The sequence below is a fragment of the Passer domesticus genome, chromosome 1, assembly GCF_036417665.1.
Source record: "Passer domesticus isolate bPasDom1 chromosome 1, bPasDom1.hap1, whole genome shotgun sequence".
Classification (NCBI taxonomy): Eukaryota; Metazoa; Chordata; class Aves; order Passeriformes; family Passeridae; genus Passer; species Passer domesticus.
Window position 1 is genome coordinate 21,415,814 of NC_087474.1, and position 14,497 is coordinate 21,430,310.

Sequence of the window (14,497 nt, forward strand, 5' to 3'; positions counted from 1 at the left end):
TATTCCCCACTACCACTTTTTTTTTTTTTTTTCTATTTTAGGGAAAGATGCCATTTGGGTTGGCTGAACCCCTGTGAACATCACAACCAGCCTGGCTGGTGGGGCAACTATCTTAGATTAGGATAAGTTGAACCCTTACCCCCTATACAAACCCAAGAGTTTCTGCTCCTACTGAACTCATCAGAAAGACAAAACCGTGATGAGCACATCTGTTCCTGGGAGGTACTGGGCTCCTGGTTTCCCTGTGAGCAGAATGGCACTAAAAGGCTACCGAAAGAAGTTGCAGACCTGAGGACAAGGAAAGGAGACACAGCACAGCACAGCCCAGTTCTGAGAACTGGGGCAGGTTTTGCTGGGGCCTCACTTCCAGTGCCTTCAACCCTGCAGGCTCTGCATGCCATGAGAAGGGAGGATGTCAAGCAATTAAAGGCATCAATGTGCCCTGTGGATCTTGCCAGATGTTCTGCTATGTCCTGTCCATCCAAAAGAGTTGTGCCAGATGGCGAGTGATCCTTTCACAGCCCTGCTGAATATGTTATGTCTTGTACAGTAACCCTACACAGGTTGTTGTGGAAGTGTTGCTTATGGTGGATAACCTTTTCCAAAGCCCACTGGATTTTGGCTCCTGACATCCTTGCACTCTGTGGTTTCTGTAACACCAGAACAAAACATGACTTGGAACACACAGTCATCAGCAGGATTCAATCTACTGTATTGAGCACTGAACAGTGCTCACAGCAGCTTGCCATAAAGGGCTAATGCACAAGTTATTCAATTATTTTCACTTTAAAAAAGATTGTATCTCCAGTGGTCAGAAGACTAACAGGACTCAGCTTCCCTGTTAAGACCAGGGACCTTTCATTCATATAAAAGATATTAAAAGGGTTCAAATGCCCAGTTTCCTCAAAATGAAACAATGTATCTATAAAAATCATACTTTTAAGAGAGGATTTTGCTCCTTCAAAGGGCAACGAACACCATTTCAAAAATATAATGATTCTGGGAGTTATCTTGACACTATAAATAACTAGACAGTTACTTTCTTACTTTGGGGAGAAGGAGCTTAAAAAAATCAAGAACTAAGCACTCACAGTAATAGAGAAGTAATAAATAATCCCTTATTTTTAGCCACAGTCTGCAACATTTAAAAATCAGCATTTTTCAGTATATTAAAAATTACTCCTCTAACAAGCATGTGTGTGGGAGTAAGGGGAAGAGTTTCATATTTGTCTGTTAAGTGCTGACTTTTGAGTATCACCTCTAGCATGGTCTGAGCTTCACTCCTCCAACCTTGTAAATGCAGCAAACCATATGTTACTCCTTGGGAAGTGCTGATGTGTATGCACATACGTATGTGTGTCTGTGTGACAGAGAGTAGGTGCAGGTATGTGTGTATGCATGTGTGTATTTATACATCACTGACTTTTTTACTCTATAACTTTGCCTTTCTCCAGATGACTAATCCTAGCCCAATTAAGGCAAAAAAAAAGTTCTACTGGTGAAATGTATGCATTTCTAAGCTTTCAGTGTCAAATTGCTTGACTGGCTACTCTGCCTAGGGCATGCAGCATGATGAGTACCTTGGTTGATAAATATTAAAGTGGCTTTTCTGAGACCCTCTACAATGCCCCCATATGGGGTGGCTGTTCTTGAATGCACCATTCTCCACATCTGGCAATGTACTATGCCCACCCCCACATGGTGTGACCCTTGACAACACTCCCATGTTCCAAGGTTCTCCTCCCTATTCAAAATGTTCACAGAATAGATGTGAAGAATTAAAGAGCACTATTAAACATCCCAAGCCCACAGAAGGAACTTGGCATAAGTTACCACAGCAGGAACTTGAGGTAAGCAGGGAAGGGAGGAATTTGCAACAGGACACACTGATTCCAGCCTGGCCAAGGCAAGCTCTGGTTAACACATCCTTGATTACACATCTGAACAAAAACTCCCAAAAACCACGATGAACTGTGTAAAAGGAACAACTGCTCAAACACGTATCACTGGCCAAACAAAGACCATCCCAAGTAATCTTCAGTCACATCTGCGACTGCCAACAACCCCCAAAGCACCTCCAGACTGATTTCTGGGGCTTTCCACCAAAGAACTGCACATGATTCACAGTGTAAAATTACCCCCCCGGGGGGGGTATCTGAGCATTCTCCCCTGAACCTGAACCCACTGAACTCTCTGTTTTGTGGGTTTCCCCCACCCCAAAGGGATAAAGACTGTCGCCATCTTTGACCAATAGACATCAAAATTGTAACAATTTAGTCTCATTATTGCATCCATGGGTGGTGCTTCTCCACCATCTTGCTTCTCCACTATCTACTCTTATCCTTTCTCACTTTTTCTTCCCTTTCCTTATAGATTTTCTTAAGTGATCTTTATATTTTCAGGTTGCTAAATTACTATAGATAATAACAATCAAATTGGTTACATACTTCCTTTCCATAACAACAAAATTGTTTTAAAATAAACCTGCCATTTACATATATATTTATAAACACTGGTCATTCCATGTCATTTCACTCTAATCCACCCCAAGAAATTTATTAACAAGAACCTCAGTTACCTTGCCTTCAGAGGCAGGTTGTAACAATGGGGAGACATACATTTCCAGTACTATCTTTCATGCCAAAAATACAAGAACATTCTGGGATAGCTTGTCCTAGGAGAAAACTATCTCTCTCTACAGGCAGAGCATAGAGTGGCCAGTGAATACACCAGAATGTCTCAATTCATCAGCTGGGTGAGAAGAGATCTTGCTTGGTCTAGAAGGTTATATGCAGCTGTGCTACTAGTGCCAGACAGATGTCAAAGACCAAGGAAATCTGAAATCAGTGAGGCTGAGGAGAAATGGCTGGAGGGAGAAAGAGGAGAAAGCACTTGGTCCCACAGTTAATGCAACAACGGGCTTTCAACAATGAGAAAATATATATTGTATTGAGGCAGCCTATTGAGCTATGCAAACCAGTATTACCTCTCACACTTTTAGAGTTTCCCCAAAGGCTGGCCACCCTCTGCTGTCCAATCCTCTTCCCAGTATGCATAATTGCTGGACTAGGGATGTTAGAGTGTCAGTGATGTTAGACACATCACCAGTGTCTACTGTTAGCATCAGCTTAAGGATCTGTTGTCCATGAATTTGTCTGATTCTTTTTTTGTGGGAACTTTAGGGATCTGCTGATACTTGTCTACCTCCACAGTCTCCAGCAAATAGCACAATGCCTAGTTGGATGCCAGACACCAGCTATGTACACCAGGGATCAATGCCAGTGCCAATATTGTTTAATATATTTATTAGTGGTCTGGATAATGCACTCCCAGCAGTTTTGCAGATTATAAAGCTGCGAGGAGTGGTCAATACACCTGCTGTGTATGGTTGTGCTGCCATTTAGAAGTACCTTGACAGGCAAAAAATGCTAACTTCTGTGCCTGGATAAAAATGCACCAGTATATATGGGGGCTACTCAGCTGGAGAACACCTTGTCAGAAAAAGACCTGGGTGTGGCATTCACATTTTCTGAAAAATCCCTTCACCCAAGATTTTTCTCCTGGGAAGCTGAGAAGCCTCAGAGAAAAAGAAAAACAATGTTATCTCATTTGTTTCTCCTGTGTTTTGCTGCTTTGGAATGTGGTTGGAGATTGTTTATCCAACAGGTGATTTTTTCATTGGTTTCTGCTGTGAATTGTTTTGACTCAATGGCCAACTGAGGCCAAGCTGTGTCGAGACTCTGGAAAGAGTCACGAGTTTCATTATTAAATTTTTAGCATTTGTAAGTATCCTTTCTGTATTCTTTAGTGTATAGTATCATAAAATAATAAATTAGCCTTCTGAGAACATGGAGTCAGATCCATCATTCCTTCCTTCATTGGGGCACCCTGCAAATACAATATTGTCCCACCATCTTAATTTTATTTGCCCTTCTCAGTAGCTTTTCTAACTGTACCATGTCCTTCTTGAGATGCAGAAACTAGAACTGCATGGAGCACTGAAGATGGGAGTACACTAAGGTTTTATATTGTGGCAAAATGCTGATGTCTGTCTTGTTCTCAATACCATTTCTGCTGATGTCCGATATTTTGTTGGCTTTTTCAGCTGCTGCTGCAAATTGAGACAATGATTTCAGAGGTCTGTCAATGATGATTCCTAGGTCTCTTTCCTGAACTGTAGCTGCAAAAAACAGCTGTATTTCTTTATCTGCCCATTCTGCTGGGGATACAACAAAGACAAAGAAGCTGAGGGAAGGAAAAAGTAGGTCTGGTTGAATGTGTAGCAGTTTTCTTGCACTTGTTGCCTACTAGCACACATCTGTCTGTGCTAGGACCTAGCTGCCAGAACACACTGATGGAGGAACATCTCTGTGAGCAAGTCATAATCTACAGCACCATCTCCCAACTCCTCTGCCTTCTTTGCCTGAAGTTCACTTGCAGCTGCCCCTGTGAAACAGCTCTACCAAGGAAGGGAACCTGATCTGTTTTTCTCTCACCTCAATTCACCTGGTGGTAACAGAGCCTGCCCCTCCATTTTATTATTCTTGGAGTCGCAGTTCTTTTGGGGTGTTTTTAATGATAATTATGAAGACAAATCTTCACCAAGGCTTGCATAAGGTAATTACATTATTAGCTTTCCATTACTGCCAAGGAAAGTATCCTAATTTAGCAGCTGTCTGTTATTGAGACTACTGCTTGACAGCAGGGCTGACATAAATATTTATTGAACTTGCAAGGGGAAAGCATCTACCAAGTAGGATGGAGTATTCAAATTGGTGGAAAATTAACATCTGCTTCACTCACCTGCTTCTCCTATTGACTGCATTACAGAGGATACATGTTCAGAAATTAATTCAGAAATGCTATGCTTATGCCACAAGTGCCATAAGTTGAAACCACAGCTAACAAAAAACAATATTGTATTCAATACCCAGCCAAGCTTTACAGGGATTCCTATCTAACTACCTTGAAAATGGCTAAATTACATGGTGCAGGCAACTTCAACTTTTGCACTTTATGTAATCACTGTATTTGCTACTCCTGCTACCCAATCTTTTCTAAATTTTAAACTTGTGCTGTCAAGAGGCAAAATAAACACTAGACAGGCCATTTTTAAAGTGAGAGAAGTGCTGGATGGGCTAGCATCCAAAGAACTAAGATTATAGGAATCTGTACAGCAGGAAAAAATATATGAACAAAGTTGGACTTTCCCCAGTGAAAGGAAAGCATCCATTAAATCCTCCACTGTGCTTCAGGGTTATATCCACAAGAAGTTCTATCTCCCCTTTCCCTAAGCATTCATTTAATACAGCAGCATTCTAAAAGTGCATCTTCATTAGTTGTTTCTGCCCGTACCAATGCAGTCTTCATAGCTAAATATCTGTATACCTGATTGAAGGGACTAAATCCTTCCTTACATACTGCAACACTTGTGCCATCTGATAAACTGATACCAGTAAGGCCTCCTCCCTACTAAACTGAATTCTTTTCAGCCTAGATAATACCCCTTGGGGTTCACAGACATTAACCTTCTGGATATCTATTATATCTAATCTGAAAAATCACATACACTATAGCAATCCACCAAAAGTAAGGACATGCTCATTTAGCCCTTGAGTACACATTTAAGGCTAAAACTTTAATCCTCAAAAACCCTGAAGAGCTCCTCATACAGCTGACATATTTTTCTGGTGAAATTTAAAATTTTCTGTTTCTCATGAAGATAGAGCCATCATCACCTTAATAAAACCCTGCCCGTGTCACAGACAGTGTCTGAGAAGCCTGCCCTTGGTGACCTTGTTTGAGCAGGGGCATCAGACAAAAGGTTCCCTCCAACCCCAACCTTTTTGGGATTCTGTGTTATCAGAGCCCAAGAAGGATCCTCAAAGCTACTGCCTGTATAAGGTAGATTTCTAAATGCTATTCAGAAAGTTTTCTCTGAGCAGAGGTAAGAGCTGCTGGTGACTCTTAATGCTGGATGCAAAAGAGATCTGCATAGAAAATGCAGGGAAGGACATTGGCTCAGCTTTACCAAGCAGTTCAGTGCTTTATGGGACTTTCTTAGAACATGACAGATTTGATCTTCATTCAGCTAAAGGTTCATACCTCCAATTTTAACATAGCAAAATCAGTAAGGCAGCAGAAATGCAGGTCCTACCCTTTGCTGCAGCATGGAGCCATGCTGTGGAAAGAAAGACAATTGTCATTGCATGAAAGAAAGGAAATGCAGGAAATCACTGAGCATCAGTGACTGGACTCCTGGTTTATGAGAAAGACATTAGGAAAGAGATATCTTGTTTTGATTTCTGTTCTGATCCTTTCCTGTGCATTGTGCCTAAACAATCATAAGGGATGGATAAGTAGTCCTGGCACTGGAGCATAGAAATAAAGGCTTTCCCTCAAAAACAAAACTTCTCCAGCTGCCAATTTTCCAAACAAAAGCAAGGCATCCTCTTCTCCTTTTTGAAAATGAAGACTAACAAAATACTTTCAGGCATGAACCTTCATTTAACCCCATACAACCATTTCATACTCATCGGATTGAGTGCCCAAGACAATTTCAGACTTACTCCTGTAGGTACTCAGTTACACCCTCTGTTTTATATTCCAAGTCTGGGACTGTCACACTTCTCCCAATGCCTTGCAGGCACCAAAGGTACCTCATTTGCAGCTACATACTCCAAAATGACAGCACCCAACTGAGCATCACAACACTATGTGCTGCTGCGTACCAACACAAAAATTCCAAGGTCAAGGAATCTTCACAATTCCAGGTGCATCACTATCAGACTTAACTATTCCTTTATGTACTTGCAAAAAATATGATACAAATAAAACAATTAAGGATTACAGTACTTAAATTGTTTATCAAATGCAGAAACTTCAAAACCCTCAGAATTTCATTGGGGCATTTCTGTATTTTACAATTTTTTATTGATGTGGGGATTTAAGAATGGTAGTATGTCCCCCCCAAACTACAGCAGCAGTAGTTTCTGTAGCCACATAAGCTCAATTTATTCTATCTGTAAAATGTATATTATTTACTCTGTAATCCACAGCCATTATAAAGCACTTAAGGAATTCTTATCCAGTTATCCCTTCTGATCACTGATTTGAATAAACACGCCTAACACTATAATTTTGAAGATAGCTAATCTTGCCGAGTATGTATCTGACTGCCCTTAGACTATTCATTTTAATGCTTTTTAAAGACTACATAATATTATAGTCAAAGCACACAAAGACCTATAATGCTGTCCACATTATCTCTCTGATCTGGCACTATAATCTCCGTGTGAGCTCATTTGTGTACAACTGTGTACAACACTAAAGACTTTTTAAAGTCTTACTATAAAAGGAATCAAATCCTATTTTATCTGCAAAACTTGAGACTTCTCAATAGACATCCTGGTAACAAAGATGGCTCTGGCTGAGATGTAAAAGATAAGCAATGAGGCTGCAGCTGCTCTCTAGTTCCCGGGGTAATTTGGAGGAAGGAACTACGGCCTCCTGTGTTCTCTCCATGCAGTATTATACCTGTGTAATGACAGGTCAAGATACTGAGGTATTTGAGAAATACAGATCTATTTGTTATATTATCAAATGTTCTTTAAATAATGGGAAAAATTCAATACAAAGAAGTAACACCTTCCCACTGAAACTGGGGAGAATAGAACCCACTGCTGCTTCTACAGCATGACACACCTCTAACCTCACTGAACTCTTGAACACATATATATAAACCTCGGCTATAAAAGTAGGCAGCAGTAAAATCCTTATCCTAAATCAAACTCTCTGAGATTGCTGAGTGAAGTATGAGTCTTTCACAGACAAGGACCAAGCAGGCTTCTAGGTAAGGCAGGCAAAAGAGAAGTTAATGGCATTAGAAATAAATATATAGGACTTATTTGACTTACATTCATCATTTTAATTTAAAGATGGATTTGATTGCCTCTGAACCCCCAAGATACTTGAAAATAGGATGAAGTTTTTGCTCAGAACCCATTCATAAATGAAATATAGGCTAAATTAGGAGTCTGTGTTAAAGGCAAGAGAAAAAAGAAGCTCACACACAGGCTTTGTGAAAGAAAAGTGAGGAGAAAAGGTGCCATTATTTTTCCAGTTATTACAGGACATAATGCTTTACCATGGAAAGATACATCTTGCAAAGCTTGTCTCTACACACATTTTTGTTTCTCCTTTTTTTTTTTTGTTAAAGAAAAGGTTAATTCAGAGCTGCTTGTCTCAGGATCACAGGCCTAATGTAAAAAATAATAAAGATTATAAGAAAATTTGCTAAAATGTCCATAATTTGAGATCACTTTGCATGCTTAATTTTTGCTCCCCAAACTTTTGGATGTTGAGGATGTGCTACTGATTTTACCACCCTCTTGATGTGGAAGGCATTTTCTGTATCTCTGCACATTGCACTACAAACAGACTATTTGAGTTAAGTAGAACTTTGGCTTTTCCTGCCACTTTCTCAGTATGCAATCTTAAGTCCAGGTACAGAGATTTGATTTCCTCAAAAATGGGATAATTTCAAGAACTTCCTAACACAGATAAAACACAATTGCTTCATAAATCCTTCTAATTTAATTCCTACTTAAAGCCAGTGGGATTCTCTTCATTGACTCAAATGGGAATTGAAGCCAATCTAGTGAAACTGGTACATCTATTGTCTGGCTCTATTAGGAATAAAATTGCCTTTTAAAATATTGTGGAGTTTTTTTGAGACTTTTCATTCAACTCATCTCACAAATATGAAACTATATTTTCATTAAGTTTTCTAAACACATTGAGCAGCAGCTTTTGGGTTTGGAAGTCAAGGAGGGTGCAGGAGAATGTGTCATTCCTGTCAGCTGCTTTGCTATGAATTCTGGTCATCTGCTTTTTATCAGAAATCTTCATAATAAAACTCATTGAGACTGTTCTGGGTGGGGAGAAAAAATGTTCATAATCCAAGGTCTGAATTTACATAGATACGTGTACAAATCCAGCCTATCACTGTATGTACTGCGGCCAGTTGTGCTGATGAGGCCTGAAATATGGCACATAACCCCCACCAGGAAGGATTGTACCATTTTAATTGATGTAATCATGAAGGGTATTTCTATTTCACTAATAATTCTAAGCGGCTTTGAATAGTTTTCCTACTTATTGTTCAAAAATTTTTGTAAACAGAAAAGCAAAATTTCAGCAACTACTTTATATTCATATTCCCTTTGGTTTGAATGATGTATGGAACACTGACAGGATTTGTCCACTGATTGTATAAAGTAAGATACTGTGGGGTGAGTATCTGCTCTCTGAATTGTTTTTCTGTAATTCCTGTAGCAAAAAAAAAAAAAGAGTTTATTTTTAATTGGATGAGGAAATTTTATCTTTTTTTTTATTTACTTGTGCAAAACATAGTTTCAGTTATTTCGTTAGCCAAATAAATTTGTGCATAGTTTTTATTTTAGTCATTTTTTTAACATTTCCCAACTGTTGTACCTAAATTACAAAGGTGCTATTTTACATCAGAACTTGGTGCCACCAGAACTTGTTATAAAATATTTGACAACATTGGCATCCAGTATGTTACACAGTTATTGACCACAAGATTTAGAGCTATCATAGAAAAATTATTGAAAACTTAATGTTTCAGTCAAAATAAGACTTTTAAAGTCTATATGATTATACTGTTCATATCTTCACATCAAACTTTTCCTAAGAATATAGACTGCAACTCAGGCAATGAAACAAGAGTGGAGCTGGAATTATGGTATACATAAAACTGCCCTAGATGGTTACCCTTAGGAAGGATATCTGAATTTAGACTTTGCATTGGGACCTTCTCTGATTTTGAAAGATTTATTATTTTGTGTGTCAAGTTGTCCTGGGAATATGGCTGCCTAATAATTTTCTGAAGTATCATGTTTCTATCTGCATTTTGATGCCCAGAAATTACAGGAACAAACTGAAAAGGAAGAAAACAAATCTACTGGGAAGAAAAAGATAGTGCTTCTGAAACCCCAAAGAAAACTGAGTTCTAGTTTCTTTCAATAATGGCATAGAAAAACAACTAATTCAAAATATTATTGCCACTGAGAGAGGCATTTTTAACATAAATGCAGAATTACGTTTTCAACAGACTTCAAGTTATGTTAGTTATGAACTCTCTATACCAACAGTCTTCTGAAGCAGAAGTCAGTACACCATCCAAAATGACTCCATGCAAGTCTGCAAATGTAGCCAGTGAAAGCTGAGGTCCAAAGAATACCCAAAACAGCAACTCACCTTAGAGCTTTAGGTGGCAATAGTTGTTGTCAGTGAGTGCCCACAGAAATGACAGCCAGGAAAGAACCTATTTCCACAGTCCGCTGCTCTTGATATCCACAGGACCACAGTCCTGTTTTGTAGGAAATAAAAATTTGGGAAGCCCAGTCACATTTACCCAGTGTTTGAGCTTTGCCAGTCACAGAGCCAGTCCCAAACTTTAGGACTTCAGGGAGAAAACCCTGGGAACTACGAGATAACTATGTTAGGATATGGTTTTCTAAAAATATTGTTGGAACTTGTCAAAATGCAAGTCTTATTCCAGCATTTTTTATATCATCTAAGGCTTGAGACAAGGGCAATAAGAAGTTCTCACTGAATCCACTTCATATGTGGTCTTGAACTATGATGGCATCAGGAAGATCTCATCTGTCACAGTGTTACAATGACTAAAAAGGAGTTTTTCTTACTAAAGCTGCTGGTGATGTCAAGACAAGAAAGGTGATGTATATTCCAAACCCATGCTGCTTTCAGATTATAGGATATGCATTCAGAAATCACCTTCATAGAAATGCGAGTCAACCGATGAAAGCAGCCTTTGCTGCAGCCTTTTTTCTGACTTTCAGGATTAGCAGTCTCATTCTTCAGGCTCAGAGCAGCAGCTCCAGGTGTGCATTGGAATGTCTGAATGGACAATTTATACAATAAGCATTGTCACTAAAATTAATGTGCTCACAAAACAACCAGCAGAGAAAGAGAGTCAGGGTCACACTAAATGAATATAGACACAAACACGTGTCCTCTGAAAGCTGATAATGCCTTTTTTAGGTGAGCAATCTTCAATGCCGGGATCAAACATAAGCTTGGAATCAGTTTGACAAGTGCATGGTCACATTAGCCATGTAAGATACCTGTATTTTGATTCTTGTAGGACTGTTTCAGAGCACCTGAGATGTCTGAACCCTAGAAGGTTTGAGTTTGAATTCTTCAGTGCTGAGTCAGATTCCACTAGGAAATAAACTTGCCAAGCACATCCCTTGGCATTGCTGCAAATACAGAGTAAAATTCATTTCTGAATATGCAGGCACTCCAAATCTGCAGCTGGCCCAGATGAATTACACTTGAGTGGAAGACCCAAGAAATCTGTCTGTGAGTCAGCAGAGAGCACACCATGGATTAACTGCTTCTGAAACCACCAAGGAATGGCCCTCTGTAAGTAATTGTGCTTTGGATTTAAAAACACGGGAAGAGTTGCAAAATTATGCATAGTGGAATGAATTATTAGGCTGTGCAGAATAAATTTGTGATATAGGGAAACAGATTGCCAAAAGGTATAAACACACTTTTTCACTTGCTTGCAATTATGGTATACCTATCTCTATTCACTTGCTTCCTATTCTTAGTGCTCCTATTGTCACCAGTGGGAATGACTGCACCACAGAATGTGAGGTGGGCTAGTTCAGTTTCAATTCTTCACCAAAACCCACACTGGGGGTTCTCCATAATGTCTGGAGAAGATTAAGTCTTGAACAAATGAAATTCTGGCCTTCATCCTCAGACATTCTTTTAAACCTTAGCAGTAGAATGCACTTCCACATTATCTGGTGATATACAAGTTATTTCTGTCATCTTATATTTTTCATCTCTTTTCCCTCTCCCTATGATACCAGCACAAGGAGATAATGAAATTTCCATGTTCAGAAAGGCAAGACAAATTTGTCTAGGATCACTCTATCTTTTCTCAAGGGTAAATGAGATAGTCTTAGCTGATGGACCACAGCTAGATTCATTCAGTCGAATTTCAGATATTTAATTGAAGTGCCTAGCAGAGGCTGCTGGTTGCTCCAAACTCCCAAATATACAGTGGAGAACAGGAACATCCTTGAGGGTGTTTATACTCCAGCATCGATTTCTTACCTTTTCCACCAACTTGAGAAAGAGTGAGATTACTACAGTTATGCTGGTTGAATCCAGACTACCTACCAGCAGAGAAATGTGAGAGTTTAGGAGAATCCTCTCTCAATAACCTCTATCCCATCTCTAAAGGCTATGTCCTTGTACAGGCTGAAGAGGAGTTCTGCCACAAATCACTGATTCACAGCTGGACACTTGTAACCATGCACTGACATCTCACCACCACCACTCTAAGTGTGATTTAGACATTTGTTGCCCAGCTGCTTTGTTACAGTCATAAAGCTAAAGTCCTTGACTTAAATCCATTTCTGAGTCTGTCATTTATTCTCCTCCGTGTTTTCATCAATAGCTCAGAGCACTTCAATACCATCTCACTGTATATAAGAGCTTGAAATTATATCCACGTTTTGGCTGTCAAAGTGTAAAATACAAACTCATATCCAGGAAACATAATACTTTCCAGAAAATTATTAATATCTCCAGTACATAAAATCCCTGGACACTCCAAGGTGCATAGCAGCTTTTTCTGCTTTCCCAGTATCCTACACTGCTAAATGCACTGACATTATCAGAAACTGAGGGTGCTAAAAACCTACATAAGTAAACAGTTTTCAAATTTTGAAAAATTATGGGGATTTCATAGACAGATTAAAGACTTACAAGAGGATTCATTTAGTCATTCTTGCACAAAATGGATGCAATTTCAGTAATAGAAGTAGGTTTTCTGCTGCTGGTTGCTCTCTGTTTCTGCAGCTCTTTAAGCCTGAGACCTTCATGTAATTCATTATCCATTTGTGTTATGGCTATTCTTTGCTAAATGACCTTTTATTTTTTACTTCTTTTTCATGTTTTATTTTAAGATTCTCTGGAAATGCATTGAGTATATTCTTCATCTACATGAGTTGTAGTTCTCCAAAATATTTTTCCTTAAGTCTAAATAGGTCATATCTTTCTGCAAACTTAGAAAGTGCCTTTGATCCAAGCATAGCTGTATGGGTATCTATGCAAAACACAGATATGATCTCTCTGTTGTATCATTTGGTGCATGTAGAGGAGCACCAAAAGCGACAGAAATTGGAATGAGCAGCTTTTCTCCCTCACTCCTTCTCTTTGATTTATGATAGTCTAGGACACACCTCCACACTAATTTCTTTTAAGGGAACCCTAAGACTGAAGAGACACACATGCTTGTTAGATTTCATTGTGGCACACTTTAGAGAATTAAATCTAGCAAAAATGAAGGGTCTATTAAAATTTCATTTTAAGATTAATGCTTAAAAGCTCAAAAATAAAACTGAAATCATGAGGAACCACCTAAAATTCTTTTGAAATTATTAATTTTAAAATGTTTACCTGGATCATGTGGAATATTAAATCATTCTCTGTGTCTTTCCTCCCTTCCCTCCCATTCAGTCATTTTCCTGCCTATTGCTTAACTAAAACTAGATTTGACAAAGGGGCAAAGGTCTCTGAAGTATTTTCTTTCCAGTAGCCTCATGAAAGCAGTCTATCAAAAAGGAGCTTGAGGCAAAGCCTGAGGTATGCACTCACATGTTTTAGACACCAGAGAATTGACCCAGAGCCCAGAGCAAGCATTTCTTCTTTAGTGCTCACAAAACTATTTGTTCATCCCTTGTATCCTTGTTTGAATAATTGGTCCATTTTGCTTTGTAAATATCAAGGCTCCATAGAGCAGCTAAGTTAAAACCCCCAGGGTAAGATCCAGGCTCTGGTGGAGTCTATCAGCATTTTACTATTGACTCTCCTGGGGTCAGGATACGACCAAAGATTTTTCTGCCTAAATGGACCAGGCAGATAAAAAAATTGAGAGAGCAGATCTCAAATAAATTTGAGATATATCAATATATAATATATCAAATAAATTATTCTCTTCAAATTATTCTTTCGGCTTTAATATATATACATAATGTCACCATAGCTATGCCACTCCTGAGCAAAGAGAAACTCTGTGCTATCAATGACATCAATGCATTAAAACTACCCAAAATTTTATTTGGCAAAGAAGTGTTTATCGGGATTTCACTTTGTCTTCTTTTCACCACATCTTTTCAGTGGTTGCTAAAAACAAAACTGGTGATGATGCATTTTCAAAGGGTGCCCTCCTTGTACACTGAAGCACAGGGACCAGCTCACACAGAGGTGCTCAGCCAAGGTTAGAGCTACGCCATGGACACCATTTCTACCACCCACAAGTCTGAGACCCTGGTGAGGTGGAACCCCCTTTACCAACAATGCACATCAAATTACCCAGAACCTCCGCTATCTGAGTCCACAAGACAGCAACGTGGCCTCCTGAGGAGAG